This window comes from Heloderma suspectum, chromosome 3 (assembly GCF_057233095.1).
Source record: "Heloderma suspectum isolate Gila_16-S chromosome 3, 16-S_ref, whole genome shotgun sequence".
Classification (NCBI taxonomy): domain Eukaryota; kingdom Metazoa; phylum Chordata; class Lepidosauria; order Squamata; family Helodermatidae; genus Heloderma; species Heloderma suspectum.
In genome coordinates this window covers 137,701,473-137,710,924 of record NC_139460.1, presented here as the reverse complement: position 1 = coordinate 137,710,924, position 9,452 = coordinate 137,701,473, and the positions used below count along the sequence as shown (strand labels likewise).

Below are 9,452 nucleotides of genomic sequence, written 5' to 3'. Positions count from 1 at the left end.
TGTAAATAGACAAAAATATTATATAAAAACAATGAAATTATAAAATAAGAGGCATGAAAACTATTAGACCAGTAAACAAATTAGCAGTCTGCTCCCTCAGATCCTGTGGGCTTCTCCGTATAGCACAAATATTTTTAGAGTTTTTATTTGTGGGTAGGGATGTCAGAGAATTTCCGCACGAATTTTAAATGGGATCGAATTCTGACAAATCCGGTCCACGGAATCTTCCTTGGAACGGGGCGGCCCGGTCGACCCGGCCCAGAGCTCATGCGGACCCTTTTTTTTTTGTCCGCCAAACAGCGGACTTTACGAAAATGATCATGAAAAGAAATCCATAAATCAAAAATGGAAGAACGCGAATGGCTTTACCCTTTTTATGATAATAAATAGGCATTTTCCCTGTGACCCAAGGCTTTCTTTCGCTGGGGCTGAGTTGCAAAGTCCGCAGAAATCCTCCATTTTTCTGTTTATTGTCTGTGGAGGTGAGGTCAGGTGAGGTGAGGTCAGGACAGGTCTGGTGAGGTCAGGTGAGGTCAGGTGACTGGAAGTTACGTGAGGAATCCCCACGAAGGGCTTTACCCTTTTTACAAAAATAAATAGGCATTTTCCCTATGACCCGAGGCTTACAGAAACCGACGGTGGGTGTGCGAAAAGGATTTTTTGGCGGTACTTACAGCATTATTTACCTAAGTTCGAGGAGCCAGGAAAAAAAGGGGAATCCGGGGCATGCGGATGGTGGAACGGGGTGGCCCTTGGCTCTGTGGAATCCTCGCAGAGCGGAGCCACTCCGCGAGGATTCCGGGGGGAAGGAACGGATCGCCTCCCCCCCACGGATTCCCCACCAGAATGGATGGTGGGAAATCCGTACATCCCTACTTGTGGGTGGCTTGTTTAAAATATGTTGCCATTTCCCCAATAGCTCTTAGAGTATGGCAGGATGGAAATTCAAATAACTATTATTTCATCACTTCCCAATAATTCATGGACTTTCCCCCAAATAGCTTTGATACATGTTCAGTTGCAGTTCAGCCACAGTTCTCTCATTATCTGACGCAATTTTCCAAAGTTGTTAGTTTACTTGAGTTCCCCTGTATGTTTGTGTTGTTTTATTTTGCCTTTTGATCATCTAATCTTTGGGGATATCAGTATACACAACACACATACAAACACATGAATCACTCACCAGTTCGCCATCTTTTGTTCCTTTGGCTGATTGAAAGGTTCAATAAATTACTGTTGTTCATAATGATTGTAAAAGTTAAACACTATTGTTATCTAGTCAGCTGTGTTTAAAATACAACATGGGGGATCTATCATTCCATCCTGGGAAGAGGCTCAGGAAATGTTTGACAACTTATAATCTTTTCTTCTTCACATGTTTCGTAAGGAAGAAAGACTATGCATGCAGGCATTAACCACATATTAATTACTGAGTCAAATAGACATTAGGACAGTATTCTGAGAAAGGGTGTGCCTACAAAAGAAGAAAAGAAGAGACAAAATTCTATTCTCAAATGAGGCAGTCAATAATAATGGATTATTTCATTGGCTTTGGTACTTTTCTCTACTTTTATAGATAAATGCAGATTTTGCATTGTGCTGTTTTTCACAAAGAACTAAGATGGGTTAGTGCAATGTGTCACAGAGTGTCAGAACTGAGCTGTAAGCATGGGTTGAATGGAAGCCAGAAACTGGGAACAAGGAAATTGACCCAGGAGATAAAGCTGGGAGGTCAAGCCAGAGCCAGTGAAGATTATGATTGCCCTGGCAAAGTCCCAGCCTTCCTGGCTATAAAAAGGAGAATGGCCAATTGTAAGCATGAGTGCATGGAGTCACTCCAGTACTGACGAGTACTGGAGAGTACTCCAGCTTGTCCACCTGATGGCTCACCACGCAGGGCAACAGTGTACCAACCTGTGGCTTCCCATCTCCAGTCATGTAGATCATAATAGATCACCAAATAGCATTGATATTTCCAGGAGCTAGGGGGTTGTTTAGAACACTGAGAGTTATATTCCAACCACATCTGGGGGAATCACAGGTTCTCTACCCTTGTTTAGAAGATGTATACCCCACTTTTCTCTTATGGACAAAGTGGCTTACAGTTAATAATGCAAATGATCTAGATGGGACACTTCTGATGTAAATACTTTACCCCCCAAAACCCCACTCTCTCTCTGTATTCTTCAGCTAATGCTCTCTCTCTATCCTTTTAGAGTGTTTAATCTTTCTGTATCATTGCTGCCAGCTTCATTTGGGTTCCCAGAGATTTAGAGTCCACTTTTGCCAATTTCATCTGAATGTCTGGCGGTTTTTACAGAGAATCACAAAGGCCACGGAAAACTCAATCACTATCGCTCATGGCACCTCTAGGAGCATAGGGCCGTACGTAGGAATATAGGAAGCTGCCTTATACTGAGTCAGAGCATTGGTCCATCCAGCCCAGTGTTCTCAACGCTGACTGGCAGTGGCTCTCCAGGGTTTCAAGCAAGTGTTTTTCCTGCCCTACTTGGAGATGCTGGGGATTGACCCTGAGACCTTCTGAGCACAAAGCATGTGCTCTACCACTGAGCTACAGCCCCTCCCCTGACAATTTCAGTAGATCAATGAAAATATCCTCCAAATGGCCTTTAAATGGCTGGTTGCTGAAGACAGCAGTTCACAGGACACCCATCTCTTAAGATTAAGCTCCCTGTTTGGGAAGTTGGGTTGAGTCAGAACAGTTGCAGAAGCCATGGGCAGGCAAGCAGGCAGGCAGAGCCAAGCAGATACCAGCAGAGGCACGCAGTAGAACTAATGGCACTCTGTAGAAATGGCTAATGATTATTCCCTTCTTTTCGGATACATACGTGTGATTGGCATCCACTCCTCATTCTGAATCCTCATGATCAAATTGTTCAGTGAAACAGGCTGGACTGGGCTGCAAAGATTTGGCAGCCTCCAACACCAGAATCATCTAGCTGATTTTTAAAAAAGTCGCTTCTCCTAAAAGTCTCCAAACTGGATGATAACAGTCTCCCTAGGGAACTCATTCTTCTTACAGTAAGATGTCCTTATTTATCTTTTTATTTCTTCAAGGCTTGGGGAAAAAAATTCATGAAACAAAACAAGATCAAAGCTAGAGTGCCACCGTATGTGTATGCTTTGCACATATACTTGTGTCTTGAAAACTTTTGTTGCGTAGTGGCAAAGAGTTAGAATTTTGTCTACTTCTGCCAGTAACTAAACCTTAGGAGAGGCATTTCAATCTTTTAGAAAAGGGGAAAAACTGCACAAAAGCCAGAAAACCACTCAACGATTGGTGGTTGGGGAGAAAGGAGCTAGGGTCAGAGGATTTGCAATTTTGGGATGATGGTAGTGAGTTGTCCTTCCTGAATTGTTAGGAATACTCTGATACTGAATAGCACGGGTGGGCAGAAACAGTGGCAGAAAGAGAGAAAGGGGGTGCCCCACCCAATTCCGCTTTGGTCCCATCCACGGTCAGTTTGTGGCCCTGCCCATCACTGGCATGCAGCTGCTGACAGATTGCCCTTGAAGGCATGTGTCCCTTGACAGAAAATGGATTCCTCACCCAGGGTGCTTTGAATGCTCTAGAGTAGGGATGGGGAACCTTCTGCCTGCAGGCCTAACCTGTCACTTAGAGGTTCCCTATCCAGACAAGAAGTGCAAAGCTGGTGGCACACTCAATCAGCACTTTCAGGAGCCCCTAGAAGCATCAACTGGGTATGCTGTGCTTGTCCCTCCTTCTCCCCACTCAGGGGAACTGAAGGACAAGCGAAGCTGGCTCAACAGCCTGCCAGCACTTTGGCTGGGGACCCAATGATGTCAGAGGGCAGGGCACTGTCTCTGATGTCATAGACAGGACCCCCCCCCATGTCATCCGGCCTGGGTAGGTGGATCGGGGGGCGCAATTTGGGCCTCATTATTGTTCCTCAGCCCTGCTCTAGAGTGAACACAGGGAACATAGGAAGCTGCCTTATAGCAACTCAGAGTGTTTGTCTATCTAGCCCAGCATTGTCCGCATGGGTTGGCACCAGCTCTCTGGGCCTCAGGTAGACATCTTTCGCATTACCTGCTACCTGATCTGTTTAACTGGAGATGGTAGGGATTGAACCTAGGACCTTCTGAATGCAAAGCATGCCATGTATGAGCGTTCCACCCCTTATGTAAATGCAATTGCTATGTAAATAAAATCTTCTTCTTCTTCTTCTTCTTCTTCTACTTCTACTTCTTCTTCTTCTCCACACAGATTCTGCAACCACATAATACAGCTGTAATTAAAACAAATAAACAACAGTGTGGTTGATTTTGCATACCTTTGGTTCATTTGCATTCCCCATTTGCTCTCTTGAATGATGTTTGTGTGCTGCAGGAATCAATATCTGTCAAATCTCAGTACTCTCCCGCCCTTGCACCAGTGGCTTGGTCTAAGATCTGCTTTCTAAGAAGCGCATCGCACTGTGCGAAATGAATTATCTGGATACGTTTGGATGTGTCATTTATCTAGCAGAAGAAAGTGCATAGGAGGGAAAATGCATTGGTTTCTTTTTAGTTACGTACAATGCATTGAAAATAACCATTATAATTGGTGATGGATTTATTGTTGTGCTTCTGGGATGCAAGATAGATGAAAGGGTTATTTGTTTCAGTAGCAGTTTCAGTAATGACGTTTTCAAGAAGAAAATATTAAGTTCTGCCAATGTGATCTGTCTGTGCTCAAATTACTCACTCCTGTGGGGAGGATGCGCAATCTCTCTATTTTCACCACTCTGCCAGCCACCCCATTGCTCATGTGGTTGGTGACCCTGTTTCTTCTTCATACCTGCTGAAGCTCAAACTGGCATTGTAGAAGCTGAAGAGAATTGATCTCCCCAGCTCTAGCAGCAAGATGGATACATGGCAATTGCTTAAGTGGCTGTGTCTTTTTCACCCTGGGGGAAGGAGCTGCATTTCAATCCTTTCTCTCCCCCCACCCCCTGCTTCTCTCTCATTCTTAAAGATGTTTTAGACTTTTCTTCTGTATGCCATTTATGTTCTGAGCTCACTGCCTTGTTGTGGCGAAGGGGCTTGCGTAACTCAGTGAAGCCATAAGCTATGCCGTGCAGGGCCACCCAAGATGGACAGGTCATGGCAGAGAGTTCTGACAAAATGTGGTCCACTGGAGAAGGAAATGGCAACCCACTCCAGTATTCTTGCCAAGAAAACCCCATGGAACGTATCACAAGGCTAAAAGAGATGACGCCGGAAGATGAGCCCCTCAGGTCAGAAGGTGTCCAATATGCTACTGGGGAAGAGCAGAGGGTATTTCCAAGTAGCGCCAGAAAGAGTGAAGCGACTGGGCCAAACCCGAAAGGACACTCAGCTGTGGATGTGTCTGGTGGTGAAAAGAAAATCCGATGCTGTAAAGAACAATATTGTTTAGGAACCTGGAATGTCAGATCAATGAATCAAGGTAAGCTGGAGGTGGTCAAACATGAGATGGCAAGATTGAACATCGACATCTTGGGAATCAGCGAACTAAAATGGACAGGCATGGGCGAATTTAATTCAGGTGACCATCATATCTACTATTGTGGGCAAGAATCCCTTAGAAGAAATGGAGTAGCACTCATAGTCAACAAAAGGGTGGGAAAAGCAGTACTGGGGTACAATCTTAAAAATGATAGAATGATCTCAGTACGAATCCAAGGCAAACCATTCAACATCACAGTAATTCAAGTCTATGCCCCAACCACTGAGGCCAAAGAAGCTGAGGTTGATCGGTTCTATGAAGACCTACAACACCTTCTAGAACTAACACCAAAAAAAGATGTCCTCTTCATCATAGGGGATTGGAATGCTAAAGTAGGAAGTCAAGAAATCACCGGGATAACAGGCAGGCATGGCCTTGGTGTACAAAATGAAGCAGGACAAAGGCTAATAGAGTTTTGCCAAGAGAACATGCTGATCATAGCAAACACTCTTTTCCAACAGCACAACAGGCGACTCTACACATGGACGTCACCAGATGGTCAATATCGAAATCAGATTGATTATGTCCTTTGCAGCCAAAGATGGAGAAGCTCCATACAGTCAGTCAAAACAAGACCTGGAGCTGACTATGGCTCAGATCATGAGCTGCTTCTTGCAAAATTTCGGCTTAAATTGAAGAACGTCGGGAAAACCACTAAACCGTTCGGGTATGACCTAAATCATATCCCTGATGAATATACAGTGGAGGTGAGGAATAGATTTCAGGGATTAGACCTGATAGACAGAGTGCCTGAGGAACTATGGACGGAGGTCCGTAACATTGTTCAGGAGGCAGCAACTCAATCCATCCCAAAGAAAAAGAAATGCAAGAAAGCAAAGTGGCTGTCTGATGAGGCTTTACAAGTAGCTCACGAAAGAAGGGAAGCGAAAAGCAAGGGAGAAAGGGGAAGATATACCCAACTGAATGCAGAGTTCCAGAGAATAGCAAGGAGAGACAAGAAGGCCTTCTTAAATGAACAATGCAAAGAAATCGAGGAATACAACAGAATGGGAAAGACTAGAGATCTCTTCAAGAAAATTGGAGATCTCAAGGGAACGTTTTGTGCAAAGACGGGCATGATAAAGGACAAAGAAGGCAGGGACCTAACAGAAGCAGATGAGATTAAGAAGAGGTGGCAAGAATACACAGAAGAACTATACCGGAAAGATCTGAATGTCCCTGATAGCCATGATAGTGCGGTCACTGAACTTGAGCCAGACATCCTCGAGAGTGAAGTCAAGTGGGCCTTAGGAAGCATTAGTAACAACAAAGCTAGCGGAGATGACAGTATTCCAGCCGAGCTATTTAAAATCCTAAAAGATGATGCTGTTAAAGTGCTGCATTCAATATGCCAACAAATCTGGAACACTCAACAGTGGCCACAAGACTGGAAAAGGTCAGTTTACATTCCAATTCCAAAGAAGGGCAACGCCAAAGAGTGTTCAAACTACCGCACAATTGTGCTCATTTCACATGCCAGCAAGGTGATGCTCAAAATCCTACAAGCTAGGCTTCAGCAGTATGCGAACCGAGAACTACCGGAAGTACAAGCTGGGTTTCGAAGAGGCAGAGGAACTAGAGATCAAATCGCCAACATTCACTGCATCATGGAGAAAGCAAGAGAATTCCAGAAAAACGTCTATTTCTGCTTCATTGACTACGCTAAAGCCTTTGATTGTGTGGATCACAACAAACTGTGGCAAATTCTTAAAGTGATGGGAGTACCAGACCACCTTACCTGTCTCCTGAGAAACCTGTACGAGGGTCAAGAAGCAACAGTAAGAACCAGACATGGAACAACCGATTGGTTCAAAATTGGGAAAGGAGTACGACAAGGCTGCATATTGTCACCCTGCTTATTTAACTTATATGCAGAGTACATCATGAGAAATGCCGGGTTGGATGAATCACAGGTCGGAATTAAGATTGCTGGGAGAATTATCAACAACCTCCGATATGCAGACGATACCACCCTAATGGCAGAAAGCGAAGAGGATCTCAAGAGCCTCTTGTTGAGGGTGAAAGAGGAGAGTGCAAAAGCTGGTTTGAAACTCAACATTAAAAAAACTAAGATCATGGCATCTGGCCCCATCACTTCCTGGCATATAGAAGGGGAAGAAATGGAAGCAGTGACAGATTTTACTTTCTTGGGCTCCAAGATCACCGCAGACGGTGACTGTAGCCATGAAATTAAAAGACGCTTGCTCCTTGGGAGGAAAGCTATGGCCAACCTAGACAGCATAGTAAGAAGCAGAGACATCACCTTGCCGACAAAGGTCCGTCTAATCAAAGCTATGGTTTTCCCAGTAGTAATGTATGGCTGTGAGAGCTGGACTATAAGGAAGGCTGAGCGCCGAAGAATTGATGCTTTCGAACTGTGGTGCTGGAGAAGACTCTTACGAGTGCCCTGGACTGCAAGGAGGTCAAATCAGTCCATCCTAAAGGAAATCAACCCTGAGTGCTCATTGGAAGGACAGATAATGAAGCTGAAGCTCCAATATTTTGGCCACCTAATGCGAAGAGAAAACTCCCTGGAAAAGACCCTGATGCTGGGAAAGACTGAAGGCAAAAGGAGAAGGGGACGGCAGAGGATGAGATGGCTAGATAGCATCACGGATGCAATGAATATGAACTTGAGCACGCTCCGGGAGAGAGCGCAGGACAGGAAGGCCTGTCGTGCTATGGTCCATGGGGTCACGAAGAGTCGGACACGACTGAACGACTGAACAACAACAACAATGTTGTTCACATTACTGTTGAAAAGCTCACTGATCATTTTAAGCTCCTTTGTCTGACCCTTCATGTAACATGAGGAGGCCTCCCAAACTTCCTTCTTTCATAAAGCTACAGGCTGTTGGGAGGGAGCTTACCTTACCCATCATCAGCACAAGATTTAGCCTTATATGTTAGTGTATGCACAACCTCACTGGTTTTCTGCACAAATGTTTTGTCAGAATTGTTTATCATGATCATAGCACAAACTAACTTTGGAGTAAATACCATGGATCTCAGTGGGACTTACTGCTTAGTAGATGTGCATAGGATTGGGCTATATATAGATTTGCAAACCAAAGGGTTGTGCTTATGAGAAATGAGTCGGATTAATAAGCTTTCTCCTGCATTCTTTGGGCAGTCTTGAGCAGGGAGAAGAAACAACTCTGGTCATATGTTAAGCACTGGAACATCTCTTTCCCCCTCTCTCTGTTGTATACACACATACATAATTCATCTGATAGACAAAGGCAGTGTGCAGCTAGGTAATTCTAGACCCTGGACTTAAAGGGTGGGGTGGGGGTGGCAGCTTTAGATAGCCATGTGTATTGCTTCAGCTGTGAAGCACACAACTACCTTTTCTCTATTCTCTCCACTCTTTGCACCGTTCCATGCTTTACAACTGCGTCTATGTTCCCGATATGTTAGACTAAACAAACAAACAAGCAAAAGACAGTTTGCCAACTCTGATAAAAAAGAAACTCTGAGCATATGCAGGTTTGTATTTGTAAACTCAGTTAAGTCATGGTACCATCATGGCCATAGGAATAAAGGTTAGGTATACCATGTATATTGCTATAAAAAATACTATTAATAATAGTAGAAATGATAACATCAATAATGCTAGACAAAATAAGTTCACACCAGTATATCAGATATAAAAAGGGTGCAGTCTATGGGGTTGTATCTAATGTTAGTCCTACTTAGAGTAGATCCATTGAAATGAATAGGACTTCCATTAGACCAGGGGTGAGCAGAAGATAGATTGCCACTTGTTTTGGACTTCAACTCCCAGAAGCACCTGCCAGCATGGCCAGTGATCAAGAATGCTGGGAGTTGAAGTCCAAAATATCTGGAGATCTACTTTCTGTCCACCTGTAAGTTACACTAACATTGGATACAACCCTATATTTGCCATAGTAAATGCCAGAATGTAATTACTGCTCCT

The 9,452-nt window shown here is 44.1% G+C and overlaps 1 protein-coding gene across 1 annotated transcript in view; it reads left to right on the top strand.

Annotated features, from left to right (window-relative positions):
- Positions 1 to 9,452, top strand: part of ITGBL1 (integrin subunit beta like 1) — a 126,805-nt gene that overhangs the window by 58,779 nt on the left and 58,574 nt on the right. The window lies entirely within an intron of this gene.